The sequence below is a fragment of the Odocoileus virginianus genome, chromosome 19 (genome assembly GCF_023699985.2).
Source record: "Odocoileus virginianus isolate 20LAN1187 ecotype Illinois chromosome 19, Ovbor_1.2, whole genome shotgun sequence".
Lineage (NCBI taxonomy): Eukaryota > Metazoa > Chordata > Mammalia > Artiodactyla > Cervidae > Odocoileus > Odocoileus virginianus.
In genome coordinates, this window is record NC_069692.1 from 8,511,939 (window position 1) to 8,534,413 (window position 22,475).

Genomic DNA, 22,475 nt, shown 5'->3' on the forward strand with positions numbered 1-22,475 from the left:
TTATTTTTGGTTGCTCTGTCTTCCTTGCTGCATGCGGGCTTTCTCTAGCTGTGGTGAGGGGAGAGCTACTCTTTATCGCAGTGCACAGGCTTCTCATTGTTGTGGCTTCTCTTGCTGTGGAGCACCGGCTCTAGGCCTGCCGGCTTCAGTAGTTGTGGCTGGAGGGCTCCAAAGTGCAGGCTCAGTAGCTGTAACACACAGGCTTAGCTGCCCCTTAGCATGGGGAATCTTCCCAGACTAAGGATGGAGCCCACATCCCCTTCATTGACATGTGGATTCTTTACCGCTGGACCACCAGGAAAGCCTGAGATTGAGTTTTAATATAACTGAAAAGTGTCAGGAAATCATGGACTCTTAAAAAAAAAAAAAATGCTGTGGGTGGGAAATGAATATTTGACATAAAAGTTTCAGGGGGTATTTGTAATATAAGATAACTTTGTACATATATCTCTACTGTTTAAACGTGTTTTTTGTTTTTTTTTTTTGCCTTTCGTACTTTGTATTTCTCAATAGTAGCTTGACCCAACATCTTTCTGTCTGCTCTATAGAATGAAAATACAAACTAAATGAGAATAGAAAAAAAAAAAAACATTAAATTGTACAAATTACAAATCTGCTCCCAAATATACTTACAGTAAATAAAATACACATTTCAATAAGAGATCTGCAGTGAATGACTGCATTCTGGGAAATGTCAGGAAACCTAGGAGGGGCCGACATTCGTGGGCGGAGCTAAGAGGCTTCGCACCAATCAGTTTGCAGCGGATTTCTGCTGGCCAATCTGCGAGCTATACGGAGCACGTCATGAGCGTCGCCTGTATGGGACTGACTTGGGGAGGGGAGAAGCGGCTCTAACCTTGACGCTGAGTTCATTTCCGGTCAACAGCATGTACAGAACGATTTCAAAAAAAGTAAACACGTTAAGGTAAATAGTAGAACCCCCAGACACATTTTCTGGCAGCATACATATGGAACTCTCTGGCTCCAGTGGGCGGTCGTGAAGAGGTTCTTCCTCGGGACGACGTGGTCACGGGACTCGGACGACCCAGCGGGATTGAGGGGAGCCGAGAACTGGGGAGAGGTTCCCTCTGGTTTTAGGTGGAGACAATCTTCTCAGGCTCAGCCCAGGGCCCTGCAGTCCTCTCCTCGTATCATCTGGCAGAGTGCATAATGTAGTCTTCCACTTGATGCCAGAAGTCCTCCTTGACCTGCAAGTGATGTCCCGCAGCTTGGATATTCAGTGGATCATCAAAATTCCACGGATGAGTAAACAAAGAGTTTAATCCCCAAACAACAGCCTTCGGTGCCCTCATGGGGGCCCAGCCGGTGCTATCGGTCGAATGTTCTCTCAGTCAACTGAGACATATCTTCGGCCATCTCTGTGATGTTGGGGTGCCAGGTCCTGGGCAAGCATTTCCACTTTGGGAGGCACCATGTTGCATGCATCAGGAGCTTCCGTTTCAAACTGAAGTTTTTCACCCTGGTAGTAACCCTCACCTGGGGTGACAGTTTGCTGAAAACAATGAAGCTTGTTTGGATCAGGAACATGTACTTTACACGTTCAAGGTAAATTAGCTTCAAGTTCTACGACCTCTTTCACAAGCAGCTTGTACCTCACGGACACCTGCCGAGTGCAGTCAGGCTGTGGCTGACGCCTGGGACTCTGAAACCGTCATCCCGCTTCAGCTTCCTTGCCAGCAGCAGCATCACTGCCTCCTTTTTCGTGGGCACCCCGAGACAGGCGAGGCAGGCCCGGCACCCAACACCATGCCCGGCTTGGGGAGCAGCAGCGAGACGTGGCCCCTCACCCCTGTACCGGCTCCAGGTGGCAGGACCGGGAGTCCAGTTTAAACTATTAAATAAACTAACTACATAAGACACCGCAAGTAATTAGTGCTTATGAACTATTAAGAAAATGTTTCAACTTCCAAGTAGGATTGAGGTAAATATATAGAGCTGTTGTCTTGAGTCAGTGTTCACTCTCTCTTTGAAGAAGGAACATCTTAATTTCTGTTTGAACAGCGCAACCTGACAACTGGCTTACATTTATATCGTTTTTTGTCAGACATTTTAGGTTAAAACTCAGCATGTGAGCCCCTCCAGCTTTCCATAACTCTTTTGCAGTTTTTCCAAATGTGGAAATTGTGGAAAAATAAAGTGTTCTCTAGAACACACCCACATCCTGCTCAAGTTTGAACAGATTAAGAAACAATTGTCAAGAATTCACAATATCTGTTCCTTTCCTAGAATGGAACAACATGTTGGAGTACATCTGTAAAGTATCATTGGGAATAATATACCAATAAAGTTTTTTGTCTGCAGTGGTAATGTATTTGCTTAGCTCTTTAAAGTTTAAAAAAACACCTTCAGGTATATTATTTCATTCCAACCTTGAGCCACATTGAGAAGGAGACTTTTATTGCTGCTTCATTGCAGAAAAAGAAGCCAATACCTAGATAATCTAAGTGATTTGCTCTAGGTCTGAATACCTAAACCCAGTCTTCGGGCTTCGAATTAAATAGGTTTGGTTTTCTAATTTAATAACATGTTAGCATCTTTCTTCCTAAGAGATAAATCGTCCTTTCTCCAGACAGATCTAGTTTGAAAGAAAAGTGTTATAGAATATGGGAAAACATTAGATCCTAACTCCTAGAGAAGGGTTATCCTAACATGGACAGTATTTCCAATGACTCTTAGTAAGTAAAGTTGCTCAGTTGTGTCCAACTCTTTGCGACCACACGGACTGTAGCCTACCAGGGTCCTCTGTCCATGGGATTATTATTGTCAAAACCCTGGATTTTTCTCTTGCTTCTGTGGGACAAGATCACTTTTTTCCCAGAGACAAGTTGGTTGAGAGAGTGTCTCTTACTGAGGAAGGCAGATCATACAAAACAGGCAAAACTCTAACAAAGAAGTTACTTTGGGCAGGATCTGGAGAGCACTGGTCTGTTAGCAGCCAGGTTGAGTAAGTGTCTAATTCAAGTGTGGGCTTCCCTGGTGGTTCAGGTGGTAAGGAATCTGTCTGCAGTGCAGGAGACTGGGGTTCGATCCCTGGATTGGGAAGATCCCCTGGAGAAGGGAATAGCTACCCATTCCAGTGTGTTCTTTCCTAGGAAGTCCAATGGACAGAGGAGCCTGGTGGACTACAGTCCATGGGGTTGCAAAGAGTGGGACATGACAGAGCAACTAATGATTCAAGCATAGCTTCTTGAGCTGAGGCATGGCTGGCAGTGCACATTTCTATACGAAAGAGTCATTTCAGAAAAGTGCTATGAATTACAGCCTGTTGTAAGAATTGACTTTTAGGCCAGATTTTTAATTAGCATCAAAGTTTCTTAATGGGAGATTGTGTAGTAATTAAAACCATGAGATTTGAAGTGAAACGTCTAAAGCTGAAGCTGAAACACTAAACTTTTCTTAAAATTTTATGTATTTTTTGGCCACGCCGTATTGCACATGGGATCTTAGTTTTCTGACCAGGGATTAGACTTTGCAATGAAGTAGAGTCTTAATGGCCACCAGGGAAGTCTCCCCTGATATTTTAATTTATTGTATGTGTGGTCAGTCAAAAGTCACATAACTAAACTCAGATGTGTTCCTCTTAACACAAAATAATAAGGGCCCATTGGTTGAATTAAGACAATTGTAAATATTAAGATGGATAATCAGTCGCTCAGTAGTGTCTGACTCTTTGTGACCCCATGGACTGCAGCACATCATGCTTCCCTGTCCATCACCAACTCCCAGAGTTTACTCAAACTCATCTACATTGAGTCGGTGATGCTATCCAACCATCTCATCCTCTGTCATCCCCTTCTCCTGCCCTCGATCTTTCCCGGCATCAGGGTCTTCTCAAATGAGTCAGCTCTTTGTATCAGATGGCCAAAGTATCGGAGTTTCAGCTTCAACATCAGTCCTTCCAATTAACATTCAGGACTAATTTCCTTTAGGATGGACTGGTTGGATCTCCTTGCAGTCCAAGGGACTCTCAAGAGTCTTTCCAGCACCACAATTCAAAAGCATCAATTCTTCGGCGCTCAGCTTTCTTTATAGTCCAACTCTCACATCCATACAGGACTACTGGAAAAACCATATCCTTGACTAGAGGGACCTTTGTTGGCAAAGTAATGTCTCTGCTTTTTAATATGCTCTCTAGGTTGGTCATAACTTTTCTTCTGAAGAGTAAGTGTCTTTTTATTTCATGGCTGCAGTCACCATCTGCAGTGATTTTGGAGCCCAAAAAAATAAAAGTCTGCCACTGTTTCTCCTTTTTTTTGCCATGAAGTGATGGGACTGAATGCCAGGATCTTTGTTTTCTGAATGTTGAGCTTTAAGTCAACTTTTTCATTCTTCTCTTTCACTTTCATCTTGAGAAACCTGTATGCAGGTCAGGAAGCAACAGTTAGAACTGGACATGGAAAAACAGACTGGTTCAAAATAGGAAAAGGAGTATGTCAAGGCTGTATATTGTCACCCTGATTATTTAACTTATATCCAGAGTACATCATGAGAAACGCTGGGCTGGATGAAGTACAACCTGGAATCAAGATTGCCAGGAGAAATATCAATAACCTCAGATATGCAGATGACACCACCCTTATGGCAGAAACTGAAGAAGAACTAAAGAGCCTCCTGATGAAAGTGAAAGAGGAAAGTGAAAAAGTTGGCTTAAAGCTCAACAGTCAGAAAACAAAGATCATGGCATCCAGTCCCATCACTTCATGGCAAATAGATGGGGAAACAGTGGCAGACTTTATTTTGGGGGGCTCCAAAATCACTGCAGATGGTGACTGCAGCCATGAAATGAAAAGATGCTTACTCTTCGGAAGAAAAGTTATGACCAACCTAGAGAGCATATTAAAAAGCAGAGACATTACTTTGCCAACAAAGGTCCATCTAGTCAAGAATATGGTTTTTCCAGTAGTCCTGTATGGATGTGAGAGTTGGACTATAAAGAAAGCTGAGCACTGAAGAATTGATGCTTCTGAACTGTGGTGCTGGAAAGAACTCTTGAGAGTCCCTTGGACTGCAAGGAGATCCAACCAGTCCATCCTAAAGGAAATTAGTCCTGAGTGTTCATTGGAAGGACTGATGTTGAGGCTGAAACTCCAATACTTTGGCCACCTGATGCAAAGAGCTGACTCATTTGAAAAGACCCTGATGCTGGGAAAGATCGAGGGCAGGAGAAGGGGATGACAGAGGATTAGATGGTTGGATGGCATTACCAACTCAATGGACATGGGTTTGGGTGGACTCTGGGAGTTGGTGATCGACAGGGAGGCCTAGTGTGCTGCGGTTCATGGGGTCGCAAAGAGTCAGACACAACTGAGCTACTCAACTGAACTGAACTGATGGGACCAGATGCCATGATCTTTGTTTTCTGAATGTTGAGCTTTAAGCCAACTTTTTCATTCCCCTCTTTCACTTTCATCAAGAGGCTCTTTAGTTCTTCTTCAGTTTCTGCCATAAGGGTGGTGTCATCTGCATATCTGAGGTTATTGATATTTCTGCCAGCAATCTTGATTCCAGCTTGTGCTTCAATCAGCCCAGCGTTTCTGATGGGTACAATGTGAATGGATATTACAATGTGGTTTATAATAAATGTAAATGATAGGTTCCATTCAAAGTTGTAACTCTATATCCAAAAAGTTTTTTTCACTTGTCCGTCAGTTAACTTTTCGAGCCTGTCTTCAGGCAACTTACTTACCCTTGACTGTGCGCATAGATGTCCCAAGGTCTAAACACAGCCTTTTGCAAAAACACAGGAAGCAGTTACCTGCATGATACGAAAATCACTCCAGGTTTACTTACTACTCTTGTTTGCTTTTGTTAGGAAAAGGAGCTTTGGTTTTACCATCTGCAGCAAGGTTAAAAATGAAAATGCTGTCTCTTCTCACCTAGTCTCAAAAGGTAAAACAAATGACTAAACAGTAAGGTATAAAACATTGATATAAAATGTTGTGAGGATAGATTTCACGAGATACTGGAGATCAGAGAGAAACACAGGATCTATAAAAACTTGAAATCATGGATTCTTTATAGGGAGAGAGAAGAATGACTTACTACATTTATGTCTGTGGGTTTTTAAAAATTATTTATTGATCTACCTACCTACCTATCTGTGCCAGGTCTTAGTTGCAGGATCTTAGTTGCAAAGATCAAAGATCTTTGATCTTTGCTGCAGCATTCAAACTCTTAGTTGTGGCATATGGGATCTAGTTCCCTGACCAGGGATCGAACCCAGGCACCTGGCATTGAGAGCACAGAGTTAGACACTAAAGGACCAGGGAAGTCCAACGTGTGTGTTTTAATGTGAAGTGAATCCATCGAAGTTATTGCAATAAATAACACTGATGGGAACATGATGTCAAAAAATTTCTCCACTTATTAAGCCCTCGGTGCCAGGGACTGTTCTTGTTGCAGGGGAAACAACAATAAAGAATACCGAGTTCCTGACCTCAAGGGCTTTTCCTCTAAAGGAAAGGATGAGTTATCCAACAAGTAATCACTCTAAGTAGAGGGAAACCCGGAAATGTTATTTTGTGTGTTTTGAAGCATTAGCTTTAAACTTTGATTGATTTTTCATCTTTTCAAATTAGGGCAAGTAATAATTTAGTATTTTTTCCCATGTACTTTGATCCCATTTTATTAAGTGTTTGAGACATTTATGTTTTTTAAATGAGACTTTATCTCAAGCACTAAATTTGCTGAACCTTTTCCTGAAAATTGGCTTCATTTCACCTTCGTTTTCCACTAAGGTTTTACGTCACTGCAAGAGGAGTAATTTCCCTTACAGAGGAGCCATAAGTATACACAGATACAAATCAACCCTCTTTTTTTTTTTTTAACTCTTTATCCATCCTGACGCAGTAATTTCTTCTACAAAAACAGAATAATCAGAAACTACTATAGAAATGTTAGATTTTCATTACTAAAGAATAACTAGAAACACAAGCAACTATAGTACACATTTTCTAGGTGAAATTGATGTTGAAATCTATGTTCCAGTGAGGGGGTGCTCTAGATTTTAAAAAATATTTTAAAAAATGAAAGAAATCAATAACAACAACATACAACTAGATGTTGTTAGAGAATGTTGTGAACCATGATCTCTGGTTCACCTTTGTGGATCACTTTATTCATGCTGTGTCAGTGAGTCATTCATCTTTCTGTGAATCATGTTTGTTGTACTGGTTCCATATTTACTGATCGCTTATTACACAGAGCACCATCCCTGAGGGTGTGAAAATCTGACCATCTCTCTACCTTTGTAAACTTACAGCACAAACTCCAGGAGGTTGGGAGGCGAGGCCAGATAATCCAGTATTAGTGTGGGTGTAACCTTGACCTTGACCACTTTACTGGCTGAGATGAACTCTGGAGTGAGTTATGTAGGAGAGGAAAAAGTGGCCAACACATGAGAAAAGATGCTTACCTTAGCAGAAGAGATTAAGGGTAGACATCATAGGGTTAATCAAAGAGATTTAATGTTAATGGGGAGGGAGTGGTGGTCAGCTTTAAAAGGGAGCCCAGACTCCCCCTTCCTGACACAACGTGACTTTACCCAGTAGGTTACAGGGTTAGGCATTAACAGAGCCCCCTGCAGAGGGTAGAGAACTCGCCACTACCAAGGACGCACATGAGGCCCTACAGTCTGCCCACAGAGGGTCTGTTCTCATTTTGACTGTTCCACTCCTGAGATTGACAGTCACTTCTCTTTTACATTTTAAAATTAGTTTGATTTTTCTTATTGAAGCATAGTGGATTTACAATGTTGTGTTAGTTTTTACTATACAGCTAAGTGACTTACTTCTATATACAAATATATATTTATATATGCTTCTATATATATATGTTTATATATACATATTTATGTACAAAAAAGATTTTAATGACTCAGATAACCACAATGGTGTGACCACTCACTTAGAGCCAGACATCCTGAAGTGTGAAGTCAAGTGGGCCTTAGGAAGCATCACTGGAAACAAAGTTAGTCGAGGTGATAGAATCCCAGCTGAGCTATTTCAAATCCTAAAAGGTGATACTGTGAAATTGCTGCACTCAATATGCCAGCAAATTTGGAAAATTCAGCAGTGGCCACAGGATTGGAAAAGGTCAGTTTTCATTCTGATCCCAAAGAAGGACAATGCCAAAGAATGTTCAAATTACCACCACACAACTGCATTCATTTCACATGCTGCTGCTGCTGCTGAGTCGCTTCAGTCGTGTCTGACTCTGTGCGACCCCATAGACAGAAGCCCACCAGGCTCCCCCGTCCCTGGGATTCTCCAGGCAAGAACACTGGAGTGGGTTGCCATTTCCTTCTCCAATGCATGAAACTGAAAAGTGAAAGGGAAGTCGTTCAGTCATATCTGACTCTTAGCGACCCCATGGACCACAGCCTACCAGGCTCCTCTGTCCATGGGATTTTCCAGGCAAGAGTACTGGAGTGGGGTGCCATTGCCTTCTCCGGATGCTAGCAAGGCTCAAAATCCTTCAAGCTAGGCTTCAACAGTATGTGAACCAAGAACTTCCAATGTACAAGCTGGATTCAGAAAAGGCAGAGAAACCAGAGAACAACTTGCCAACATCTGTTGGACCATAGTAAAAGCAAGGGAATCCCAGGAAAACATCTGCTTCATTGCCTACACTGAAGCCTTTGACTGTGTGGATCACAACAAACTTGAAAATTCTTAGAGATGGAAATACAAGACCACCTTACCTATCTCCTGAGAAGCCTGTGTGCAAGTCAAGAAGCAACAGTTAGAAACAGACATGGAAAAATGGACTGGTTGGAAATTGGGAAAGGAGTATGTCACGGCTATATATTGTCACCCTGCTTACTTAACTTATATGCAGAATACAATCATGCAAAATGCCAGACTGGATGAAGAACAAGCTGGAATCAAGATTGCCAAGAGAAATATCAATAACCTCAGATACGCAGATGACACCACCCTTATGGAAGAAAGTGAAGAGGAACTAAAAAGCCTCTTGAGGAAGGTGAAAGAAGAGCATGAAAAAGCCAGCTTAGAACTCAACATCTGAAAAACTAAGATCATGGCATCCAGTCCCATTACTTCATGGCAAATTGATGGGGAAAGAATGGAAACAGTGACAGACTTGATTTTCTTGGGCTCCAAAATCACTGGATGGTGACTGCACCATGAAATTGAAAGATGCTTGCTTCTTGGAAGAAAAACTATGACAAAATTAGACAATCTGTTAAAAAGCAGAGACATTAATTTGCTGACAAAGGTTTATATAGTCAAAGCTATGGTTTTCCCAGTAGTCATATATGGATGTGAAAGTTGGACTTCATAAAGAAGGCTGAGTGCTGGAGAATTGATGCTTTTGAACTGTGATGCTGGAGGAGACTCTTGAGAGTCCCTTGGACTGCAAGAAGATCAAACAAGTCAATCCTAAAGGAGATCAATCCTGAATATTCATTGGAACAACTGATGCTGAAGCTCCAGTACTTTGGCCAGCTGATGCAAAGAGCCTACTCATTGGAAAAGACCCTGATGCTGGGAAAGATTGAAGGCAGGTGGTGAATGGGGTGACAGAGGATGACATGGAGAGATGAAAATCATTGACTCAATGAACATGAGTTTGAGCAAACTCTGAGAGATGGTGAAGGACAGGGAAGCCTTCCCAGGTCATGAAGCCAAGGAGCTGCAGGACAGAGCTAGAAGAAAGGCACCAGAACTGTGCTGGGCTGACTCTTGAGGCAGACAATGGGCCAGGCTGGAGGACTGGTTCCCCAGTTGCTGAGAGGGCTGACAGAAGAGGATCCTGAGTCGTCATCGTCATTGCTCTTCAAGGATCGCCTTAGCTAAGAAAGCTGTCCTGCTCAAAGTGGTACCACCTTCTGAGGTCGGCTCACATTCACAGCAACATATCCCAGCTCAAAGAAAACTCAGAGTCATCCCTGCAGAAGGCAGTATTAATAGAGTTCAGTTTTTCCCTCTGCCCAGTCCTGCCTCCTTCCTATTCCTTTGGTAGCACAATAGTGAAGTGAGTGAAGTCACTCAGTCGTGTCCGACTCTTTGTGACCCCATGGATTGCAGCCCACCAGGCTCCTCTGCCCATGGGATTTTCCAGGCAAGAGTACTGGAGTGGGTTGCCATTTCCTTCTCCAGGAGATCTTCCCAAACCAGGGATCGAACCTGGGTGTCCTGCATTGCAGGCAGAGGCTTTACCCTATGAGCCACCAGGGAAGCCCTTGGTAGCACAATAACAATCCTTAAATGAAGGTCCTGCTCATTTTTATGAAGTACAAACCTGTCTTGGCTTATAAGCTATGCAGAAACAGGCAACAGACTAGATTTGGCCCATGGCTATCATTTGCCAATCTTTGTTCTATAGCCATTTTCATAAATTAAGTCACTTTGGGTATGAGCTTACATCACGTGATGCTCATTTCCCAAAGTTAAAATAATTACGCTAAAATGGTTACATTTAAGTCATGGATGGAGAAATCAATAATGCCACCAACTCGAAAACAAGCAAAACCATTTCCAAGGAAAAAAAAAACACTCCTACTCTGTCCATGCTGTATTTTCCCATGAAACAAAAGGAAGCCTTTGTCAGTTTGAGCACCAGACATTCTTGAAATGACGTGTATGTCTCTTGACAAAGGAAAACATTGTCGACGCTTAAATGTGAAAATTTGGTGCTGTGATAAAGAGTGGTTTTCTACAATTTTCTCACTTTGAGCTTCATGGACTATAGCAGCTGTAAAGACGGAAAGAAGGCACAATGTCACATTCACTTGGGATTGACATTGGAAAGAAGCTCTCTGGCAACGATTCACTGGACCCATTCATCAAGAGACCTAGAATCTGCTCGGGGCAATTGTGACCTCAGGCCTGCCATGCCAGCCACCACCCTGTTCTTCAGCCACTCTAGCAACTAAAGTGGACATTATGCCCTGGAGGTCTTCCATGTTCCATCTCTGAGCTGCAGAAGAAACCAGCATCAGGGATTGTGCCCTTAAAGGCTATGTACTCAAGAATGGTCATGGTATCAACTGTGAGTCAGTGAACACATGAGCTTAGAACAGATCCTCTTGTAGGCTATACTTCTCTTTAATTTTGTTGTTTCAACTCCTGCACAGGCTTCAGTGTCAAACTGTGAACAGGACATATTTTCCTGATGGCTTATTTGACGTTAGTACCTAGTCAGATGTGACCTTGTATGAAAATAGACTCTTCAGTTTTCACATTTTAATTAACTTCATATTAAAAACTGATTTTTTTTCCCATAGAATACAGGAGTCAGACTCCTGCATTCTAAATGAGAATTAAAATTTCCCGGAGGAGAGTGTCTCAAATAGGCCCCTGATGTGATTCATGATTTCCTTTTGTTGCCTTCTCTCTTGTAGGTGTAATCTTTTTAGAGGCATTCTCTGTTAATCCCATAATGATATCTGAAAGAAAATCAGTGAGGATAGAGGAGGTCTGACTTTTCCAACCCTAAACTCTCTCAGTTAGAGCTAGAAATAACCTCGGGAAACCATCGCCTCAAAGACTATGGTTAAACTAAAAATAACACAATACAATTTGAAGGGGGTGGATGACTGTGGTTCAGACAAGAGCTTTGCCTTTATTGCAGGTTCTCAGGCAGAGGTCACTATGAAGTCAAGCATTGTGGTTTCTGTGACAAGCCTTCTCCAACTCTGCAGAGATCCTGGGCATGATCCCTCTTCAAGCCTCCTTTGACTTCCTGTCCTTCTAAAACATCCTCAGAAAAAAAATGAAAAAGCATCCTCAGATTTTCTGGGGTGCCTTATCTGGCCCCTTCTTTATTCAAAGCTAAAAGACAGAGCATCAGTGTGGAAGGGGGAACCAGAAAGGATGAGGAGTAATGTACCTAAACTACTTTCTCTGCGTCCTAGGTGGCTCAGTGCTAAAGAATCCGCCTGCCAATGCAGGAGACACAGGTTCAATCTCTAGGTCAGGAAGATCCCCTGGAGAAGGTAATAGCAACCCACTCCAGTATTCTTGCTTGGAAAATCCGATGAACAGAGGAGCCTGGTGGGCTACTGTCCATGGGGTCTCAGAACAGTCAGACACGACTTAGTGACTAAACAACAACAAAAAGCTACTTTCTCACCAGGGCTCGTGACCTCCCACAGCTGGCGCAGAAGGAAGAGGTGGTGGGATTCATCCTCTTCCGCACTAATCTGTCAGTGGAGAATTGGAGTCTGAGAGCCATGTCACCTCAGCCCGGGCTGAATGTGAACACTGCTGAGCAGTAGTTTCATCTGCTTGGTGATTTAGTTATTTCCTTATTACTTAACACAAACTCATTTTTTTTAAAAAGAGAAAACAAATCTGTAAAAATAACACAAAATCTTCATGGTCATAACGGTCCTTGATACTGCCCTAACACACTTCACTTGGAGAATCTCAAACAAGTATTGAGTCACCAACCTTTAGGGGAAAGGGGATATGATTTGAAATTGTGATATGACCTGGTCATTCAATGTGTAGAGTCAAGATATAGGGGTAATGGTGAAACACAGGAGAAAATCGAGTTACAGAGTAATCCAGAAGGCTGAGGAGCGCAGGTCAGAGGCATCTGGGTTCTGCTGTCTTGCTCTGTGTCCTCAAGGGAGCACGGTTGCTCTTGCGAGACCCTGCTGTGCAGTGCTGTTTTCAGGCTTTCTCGTAGCTCAGGGTGTCCATGTGATGGTATACTTGTATTCAGTGGAATGTAGGGGGTGGTTGATAGTTCCTGTGAAACCCTGTTTATATTCAACAGCCTGAGCCTTTTCCCCTGTACCTTCCCCCTTCTTTCTTAAAGGCACCATGTTTGGAGGCGTGTGTATGTTTGTGTGCACGCGTGCACACGCGCTCAGTCATGTCTAACTCTTTGTGACCCCGTGGACTGTAGGCCACTAGGCTCCTCTGTCCATGGGATTTTCCAAGCAAAACTACTAGAGTGGCTTGCCATTTCCTCCTCTAATTTTTGGAGGTCGAGGAGCCGAGTTAGCATCTTAAGGAACAGAGGCCCAGCTAAGGGTGGCAAGGCAGAGAGACAGAATCCCTGGACTGGCTGCTTCCTCTGACCTCTGTATTTCAGCTACTGTTGTTTTGATCGTTTAAGCTAAACAGCATCCCTCATGGACACACTTATCAGGTCAGGGGCCCTGAGGACCCCTTAACTGAGCAAAGTCACACAGCCAAGCCATGGTTCAAGTTTGTATCTGCTTCACAGGAGACCACTCTCGCTCCACTTTTTTGTCTATGCCCCTGCTTCCTCAGTGGAGTCCTGGAACGTGGGGTGTTTTCCTGTGGCTGAAGTTCCTAAAAGTAATTTCCTTCACTGTGTTAAGTGACAGACTTATTCAGGTGTATAGCAAAGTGATTCAGTGAATATATATATAAACTATGTATATTATGTATATATATATTATATATACTTATATATATAATTAAACATATACACAAACTGCTATATAGTAGGTCCTTGTTGTTATCTATTTTATATATAGTAGTCTGTATCTGTTAATCCTGAACTCCTAATTTATCCCTCCTGCCCTTTCCCCTTTGTTAATCATATGTTGTTCTGTGAGTTTATTTCTGTTTTGTAAATAAGTTTATTTGTATAACTTTTTTAGATTCCACATATAAATGATACTATATGGTATTTGTCTTTATCTGACTTCACTGAGCATGATAATCTCTAGGTCCATCCATGTTACTGCAAATAGCATTATTTCATTCCTTTTAATGGATGAGTTAATACTCCATTGTGTTTTATGGATGAGTAATATATATGTATATACTCCACATATACATATACACACACACACACACACACACCACATCTTGTTTATCCATTTATCTGTCAGTGGACACTTAAGTTGCTTCCACGTTTTGCTATTGCAAATAATGCTGCCATGAATATTGGGGTGAATGTATCTTTTCAAATTATAGGGGTTTTTTTCTGGATATATGTCCAGGAGTGGAATTGCTAGATCATATGGTAGCTCTGTTTTTAGTTTTTTAAGAAACCTCCATATGGTTCTCCAAAGTGGCAGCTGTACCAGTTGACATTCCCACCAAGAGTGTAGGAGGCTTCTCTTTACTCCAAACCCTCTCCAGCATTTATTATTTGAAGACTTCTTGATGATAACCATTCTCATTTGTATGAAGTGATAACTCATTATAGTTTTGATTGGCATTTTTCTAATAATTAGCAGTGTGGAGCATCTCTTTATGTGCCTATTGACCATTCTGTATATCTACTCTGGAGAAATGTCTATTTAGGTCTTATGCCTATTTCTTGCTTGTGATGTTTGTTTTGTTGTTGTTGAGCTGAGCTCTTTGTATATTTTGGAAATCAAGCCCTTGTCAGTTGTGTAGTTTGCAAATATCTCCTCCCATTTTGTAGGCTGTCTTTTCATGTTGGCGAGGGCTTACTTTGCTGTGCAAAAGCTTGATTAGGTCCCATTTGTTTTTTTTTTTGCTTTTATTTCTTTTGCCTTGGAAGACTGACCAAAGAAAACATTTCTACAATTTATGTCAGAATGTTTTGCCTGTGTCCTCTACTAAGACTTGTATGGGGTCATGTCTTCTATTTAAGTCTTTAAGCCATTTTGAGTTTACTTTTGTGTATGGCATGTTCTAACCATACACATACACAAAGTCATTGATTTATATGCAATTTACTGGTTTTTAAAGATTTTTTTTCTTTTAAAATGAGGTTATGTTTTATTTATTTGGGAAGATTTTTCTTATCAAGGGGAAAATCTATTTTCAGTATGATATCAAAAGCTCAGTGCCATTCAGCAAATAGAATTAAACATCAAAAAGGCAGTATCAACAGTTATTAGCCCTAGTGGACTTAGATTTCCCTATTTTCTCTCATAATTAGTTGCAAAGGAGTAATATTTTATTTTATTTTTTATTTTTTTTAGGAGTAATATTTTATACAAGTTACTTTACATTACACTAATAGTCCATATTTACAGATCTTATTGTATTTGTGTTGAGAATACTTATATGTTATGTTCCTGAACAGTATTGAAGATGAGTTGAGTACCCATTTGACACTAAATTTTCTATTATATTTTATCCAATCATAGAAAGTACACATGGTTTATTTATTTGTTTTACAGTTTTGTTTCATTTGAACTCTATATTGCTTGTTATTTTTATGTTTCTCTAATACAATGTATCATAGAAACATGGATTTGAAGTGAGATTTTTAGAAAAGTGTAACATCTTCCTTTAGAATAATATAAAATACTTCTCAAGTGATCATACATCACCTCAATCAACACCATTAGGTTGTTAGAAGTAGTGACCATTTAAATTCAGCCATTAATATATTTTTTAAAAGATATTAATTATAGGTTCCTTTATCAGCTATGCTACTGTGCTAAAAATCTTATAGCATCTATCTAATGTTGCTGTTGTTTAGTCACTAAGTCATGTCCAACTCTTTGTGACCCCATGGACTGTAGCCCACCAGGTTCCTCTGTCCATGGGATTTCTCAGGCAAGAATACTGGAGTGGGTTGCCATTTCTTTCCTGACCCAGGAATTGAACCTGTGTCTCCAATATTTGCATATGGGTTCTTTATCACTGAGCCACCAGGGAGGCCCATCTAATGTTATTACACTCTTAAAAACAGATACAGCATCTAACCACAGTGGCCTTGTGAATACCGAGTGTAGGTACCTGGGATTTGAAAAAACTTCTCTGAAAAAGTTGTGTTTAACCCTAGCTCAGTGCCTTTCATCAGTCATCCACTTCCTCTAATACTGGTATCTATTAACATGCAGACAATTTATCCCAGAATATGCCTTCAGTTCAGTTCACTTCAGTCGCTCAATCGTGTCTGACTCTTTGTGACCCCATGTAGCGCAGCACGCCCAGCCTCCCTGTCTATCACCAACTCCCAGAGTCCACCCAAACCCCGTCCATTGAGTCAGTGATGCCATCCAACCATCTCATCCTCTGTCTTCCCCTTCTCCTCCTGCCCTCAGTCTTTCCCAGCATCAGGGTCTTTTCCAATGAGTCAGCTCAACGCATCAGGTGGCCAAAGTATTGGAGTTTCAGCTTCAACATCAGTCCTTCCAATGAACACCCAGGACTGATCGCCTTTAGGATGGACTGGTTGGATCTCCTTACAGTCCAAGGGACTCTCAAGAGTCTTCTCCAACACCGCAGTTCAAAAGCATCAATTCTTCAGCACTCAGCTTTCTTTTTAGTCCAACTCTCACATGCATACATGACCACTGGAAAAACCATAGCCTTGACTAGACACATGAGTGTTTCTTCACATGATTTACTAATCAAAAAAATAATTGAAATATTCAGTTTGACTGAATATTCAATACTTCTTTCCAAGTAATAAGTAGAGACTCCAACCAACTAACTCCTCGGAACTTTTCCTCTTCTACAATTTGCACATATTCAGGGGACCCATGCTTCTGAAGTAACATGCCGAAGTGTTTTTAGTTGGATTAGCTTCTTCATTTCTATGCATTTTATTCTAAGATTCTTTATTGTGACAATGTTGAGTGTGCCTGTCTTGTATCACAAAGCTTGTTATGTAAATGTAGCTATATTTCCTTTTAAAAAATTATTTATGCACTTGTTCAGTCACTAAGTCATGTCAACTCTTTGCAACTGCATGAACTATAACATGCCAGGCTTCCCTGTCCTTCACTGTTTCCTGGAGTTTGCTCAAATTCGTGTCCATTGAATTGAAGATGCCATCTAACCATCTTATCCTCTGTCACCCCTTTCTCCTTTTGCCGTCAATCTTCCCCAGCATCAGGGTCTTTTCTAAGGAGCTGGTTCTTCACATTAGGTGGTCAAAGTATTGGAGCTTCAGCATCAGTCCTTCCAGTGAATATTCAGGGTTGATTTCCTTTAGGATTGATTGGTTTGATCTCCTTGCTGTCCATGGGACTCTCAAGTGTCTTCTCCAGCACCCACAATTTGAATATTTCTAAAATAATTCTTATGGTGACATACAATGAAAACTGAAGAAGAGATAAAAACCACAAAATCAAAACAAAATATTCACAAGTATTTGACCACTTAGACTCAGGCCTATGACACTGTCCAGGAGGGCAAGCTCCGGGGGAGAAAAAACAACTATTTGCTGTTTTTTTAAGACAAGCCAACCACAGGTCTTTGATTCCAAGCTTTCCTTGTGGTTTAGTTATGGGTTTGCTGTATTACCAAAACTGATCACTTTTGAAATGGTGACTTTTAAGTCCTTTTAGATATTAGGAATCTCTTTGAGGAGAGAGGACCTGAGCTGATCTGTTACAGTAGTCCAAAATAATAAGGAATTACAGTCATGCAACAAAACAGCTGAGAAAGAGAATAGAGGATATTAGTGGATTTGGTGTTGGAAAGAATCTTAGTGAGAAAATGCCAAAGAATTCCTAGGTTCCTGACACATATACCAAATGAGATATATTATTAATAATAATTCAATAGGATAAAAACGTAATGGACATGTGTTGGTATATTATCCATAAGGAGAAATTTACAAATAACCAAAATGTTCAATAATAGGAAAACGAGGAAGTAAACTGTGGTTGAGAATGAAAAGTATCATTTCATAATCTGACTACATGTGAGAACTTAGGGAGACCAACAAAATTCTATTGTGGAACCGAGATCAGCTTTCTTCCTGAGTTCACTGGATTCTTTCACTTGCCTGTCATTAATATTGTCGAAATGAGGGTTGCCGGACCTGGCAGAGTTCCTAGGCATCTGTGAAGGATGCTCAGGTGAGGCATGATTTACCTAAGGTTAGACAGCTCAAGTGAACAGTCATTGAAAAGCAGTCTATTCAAGCCGAAGCATCACTCCAGGAAGTCCGGGCGTGGACATGGAGGCTCAGCCCAAGGAAGTCCAATCAGCTGAGCTTAGAAGGGATAGGAGGCAGCTGTAAAGAGATTCCCTGAGGACTCGGAACTGGTATGAACCGGTTTCTCAGTGGAGAAAGGGGGATAGGGAATTCACCAAGCACCCACATGCTGTTTTCATACTTCTGTACAACCCATTTCCTGTGGGCACAACCCCACCAGCAGAGCTGTGGGAGTGGCATGTTGTGGAAGAAAGCATAGCTTTCTCTCAACCCTGTGCCAGCCCTGAGATTCCACTTTCCATGGCCCTGAAAGAAAGAGATTAGCAAGGACCCAGAGAAACTGAAGTTACTGGTTCTTTATGTAACCACATTCTTTTTATACTGTATTCCACCCAATAAGCATGTACAAGGAGTACATTTAGCAACAAAATAAGGACTTCTAGGATGGTGACGTGTGTGCCAAGAGCACTGTGGTATAATCTTCGTGTGGCTATTGTACCTTTGGGTTTTAAAGCTCTTAAGAAATCCACATTTGCCTGCTGCAGGCAGCAGGATGTGGTGAGTGGTGCTGGCCTTCTCTTCAACAAGAGATGCCCTGGGGAGCTCAGAAAGAGTCCTGGATTCGCAGGCAGGAGACCCGTCAATTGACTAGCTAAGTGACCTCAGGAAAGGCATTCAATCTGAGCTTCGCTTCCTCCACTGTCATATTAGATGGATGGTGGCTTTCTCATCTTTCGGAATTGTTGTGACCACCGTGAGATACTTAGGTTCAGTTCAGTCGCTCAGTCGTGTCCAACTCTTCGTGGCCCCATGAATCACAGCACACCAGGCCTCCCTGTCCATCACCAACTCCCGGACTTTACCCAAATTCATGTCCATTAAGTCAGTGATGCCACCCAGCCATCACATCCTCTGTCATCCCCTTTTCCTCTCACCTTCAATCTTTCCCAGCATCAGGGTCTTTTCAAGTGAGTCAGCTCTTCACATCAGGTGGCCAAAGTATTGGAGTTTCAGCTTTAACATCAGTCCTTCCAATGAACATTCAGGACTGATTTCCTTTAGCATGGACTGGTTGGATCTCCTTGCAGTCCAAGGGACTCTCAAGAGTCTTCTCCAACACCACAGTTCAGAAGCATCAATTCTTCAGCGCTCAGCTTTCTTTATAGTCCAACTCTCACATCCATACAGGACTACTGGAAAAACCATATACTTGACTAGATAGACCTTTGTTGGCAAAGTAATGTCTCTGCTTTTTAATATGCTATCTAGGTTGGTCAAAACTTTTCTTCCAAAGAGTGCCTTTTCATTTCATGACTGCAATCACCATCTGCAGTGATTTTGGAGGCCCCCAAAAATAAGGTCTGCCACTGTTTCTGCTGTTTCCCCATCTATTTGCCATGAAGTGATGGGACCGGATGCCATGATCTTTGTTTTCTGAATGTTGAGCTTTAAGCCAACTTTTTCATTCTCCTCTTTCACTTTCATCAAGAGGCTCTTTAGTTCTTCTTCACTTTCTGCCATAAGGGTGGTGTCATCTGCATATCTGAGGTTATTGATATTTCTCCTGGCAATCTTGATTCCAGGTTGTGCTTCATCCAGCCCAGCATTTCTCTTGATGTACTCTGCATATAAGTTAAATAATCAGGGTGACAATATACAGCCTTGACATACTCCTTTTCCTATTTGGAACCAGTCTGTTGTTCCATGTCCAGTTCTAACTGTTGCTTCTTGACCTGCATACAGATTTCTCAAGAGGCAGGTCAGGTGGTCTGGTGTTCCCATCTCTTTCAGAATTTTCCACAGTTTATTGTGATCCACATAGTCAAAGGCTTTGTCATAGTCAGTAAAGCAGAAACAGATGTTTTTCTGGAACTCTCTTGCTTTTTCGATAATCCAGCGGATATTGGCAATTTGATCTCTGGTTCCTCTGCCTTTTCTAAAACCAGCTTGAACATCTGGAAGTTCATGGTTCACGTATTGTTGAAGCCTGGCTTGGAGAATTTTGGACATTACTTTGCTAGTGTGTGAGATGAGTACAATTGTGTGGTAGTTTGAGCATTCTTTGGCATTGCCTTTCTTTGGGATTGGAATGAAAACTGACCTTTTCCAGTCCTGTGAGTTTTCCAGATTTGCTGGCATATTGAGTGCAGCATTTTCACAGCATCAAATTTTAGGATTTGAAATAGCTCAACTGGAATTCCATCACCTCCATTAGCTTGTTTGTAGTGATGCTTCCTAAGGCCACTTGACTTCACATTCCAGGATGTCTGGCTCTAGGTGGGTGATCACACCATCATGATTATCTGGGTCATGAAGATCTTTTTTGTACAGTTCTTCTGTGTATTCTTGCCACCTCTTCTTAATATCTTCTGCTTCTGTTAGGTTCCATACCATTTCTGTCCTTTATTGTGCCCATCTTTGCATGAAATGTTCCCTTGGTATCTCTAATTTTCCTGAAGAGATCTCTAGTCTTTCCCATTCTATTATCTTCCTCTATTTCTTTGCACTGATCACTGAGGAAGGCTTTCTTATCTCTCCTTGCTATTCTTTGGAACTCTGCATTCAAATGGGTATATCTTTCCTATTCTCATTTGCCTTTCACTTCTTTTCTAAGCTTTTTGTAAGGCCTCCTCAGACAGCCATTTTGCTTTTTTGCATTTCTTTTTCTTGGGGATGGTCTTGCTCCCTGTCTTCTATACTATGTCACGAACCTCTGTCCATAGTTCATCAGACACTCTGTCTATCAGCTCTAGTCCCTTAAATCTATTTCTGTCTTCCACTGTATAATCATTAGGGACTTGATTTAGGTTATACCTGAATGGTCTAGTGGTTTTCCCTACTTTCTTCAACTTAAGTCTGAATTTGGCAATAAGGAGTTCATGATCTGAGCCACAATCAGCTCCTAGTTTTGTTTTTGCTGACTGTATAGAGCTTCTCCGTCTTTAGCTGCAAAGAATATAACCAATCTGATTTCAGTGTTGACCATCTGGTGATGTCCATGTGTAGAGTCTTCTCTTGTGTTGTGTGAGATACTTAAAATCTTTATTTTTTTATAAAAAATGGGTATGAGTATCTGTAAAGTGATTCCTAAGCTAGTATTGAAATAATGTACTAAAACCTGTTCCTACCTATTACAGAAACTCCTAAACACCCCAGATGCATCCTAGAGTCTCTTTAAATATAACATTGAAACACTGAGGATTTTTAAACCTATCAGTATAGCTAACCTCTCTTCTGAGTTCGAGGCATCTGAATGTCATTTAAGCTTCAGACTCAGAATAGCAAAACTTAGTCTGTCCCTGCTCCTGTTTTCTCTTGCTTAACGAATGACATCACCATCCATCCAATGACACAAACCTGAAACTGTCATGCCGCCCCACTAGCTGCATTGCACCCCATTTACTCCTAAATTCTCTTGACAGACATGTCTGTATCTGCTTCCATCACCTTTACCATAGTTCTTTTCTCAATTCCTGGAACTTATCGTCTTACTTCTGTTTATGCCTCCTATGGCCACTTACCTTTGCTGTTGCCAACAGCATCTTTCTGAAGGTTAAGTCCAGTTACAGTGTGCTATGTGTGTGCTGAGTCACTTCAGTCGTGTCAACTCTTTATGACCCCATGGACTGTAGTCTGCCGGGCTCCCCTATCCTTGGGGGCTCTCCAAGCAAGACTACTGGAGTAAGTTGCCATGCCATCCAGGGGATCTTCCCGACCCAGAGATTAAACCCCCATCTCTTACATCTCCTGCACTGGCAGGTGGGTTCTTTACCACTTGCACCACATGGGAAGCCCCCCAGTTACAACACTCCTAAAATTCTTCAATGTCTTGCTATGCTTCTGATGTCCACCCAACCTGTTAGCAAAGCTCACTAAGCTGTTTATGATTGGCTCCATCTCATCTCCAGAGTTCTGTTTATGCTCTGTGCACTCACGCCCACACCTGCAAATACACGTATTCATGCACTCTGCTCCAAAATACAGACACAGTGCCCTGTGTCTCTCCATGGGTGCAGCCATCGCCCCATCTCTGTGTGTTGTCCATGCTGTTTCTGGAATAATTTCCCTGTTGAGCTTATTCTTAAGGATCTTCAAGGCTCAATTTAAATACTGTGTCTTCCAACATACCTGAAATGATTTCCACGTCACTCCACACACACTCCATCCCACCCAAACTCCATCCCACCCACCCACCCCTTCCATCTCTGTGGCCATAGTCTCCCATGGGCTTCTCTGTTTATAATGGTTTCTTTTTCTGATTTTGTTACCACATGAGCTCCTTGAGGGGAAGTGCTGAAATTTCCCTTGTTTTCTCTCCAACAATTTGTTTGGTGCCTGGCATTCTCCTGACCCTGACAGATATGAGGAGTTGAGGAGATCCACCCAGAAGGAATATTCTTTGGGATCCCTGCCCAGACAGAAGGAGCATCTCTTAAATCAGGGACAACCCTGACATTGTCCAGCAGGTGGAAAACAAGAGCTCAATGGTCAAGTCATAGGTCCTAAAAAGGTTCTACACCAGTGGTACTTTGAAGGAGAGTTCACAGCTATCTGATTATTCTTCAGATATGACATGGCATAGAAAGCAGAAAAGGGCTCCTTTTACTAATAGTAAGATATGGGCC

General features: G+C 41.7%; 1 pseudogene; it reads right to left on the reverse strand.

The window, feature by feature from the left end:
• Window positions 1-1,151: 1,151 nt before the first annotated feature.
• On the reverse strand, window positions 1,152-1,707 carry LOC110150886 (NEDD8-conjugating enzyme UBE2F pseudogene; annotated as a pseudogene).
• Window positions 1,708-22,475: the final 20,768 nt, after the last annotated feature.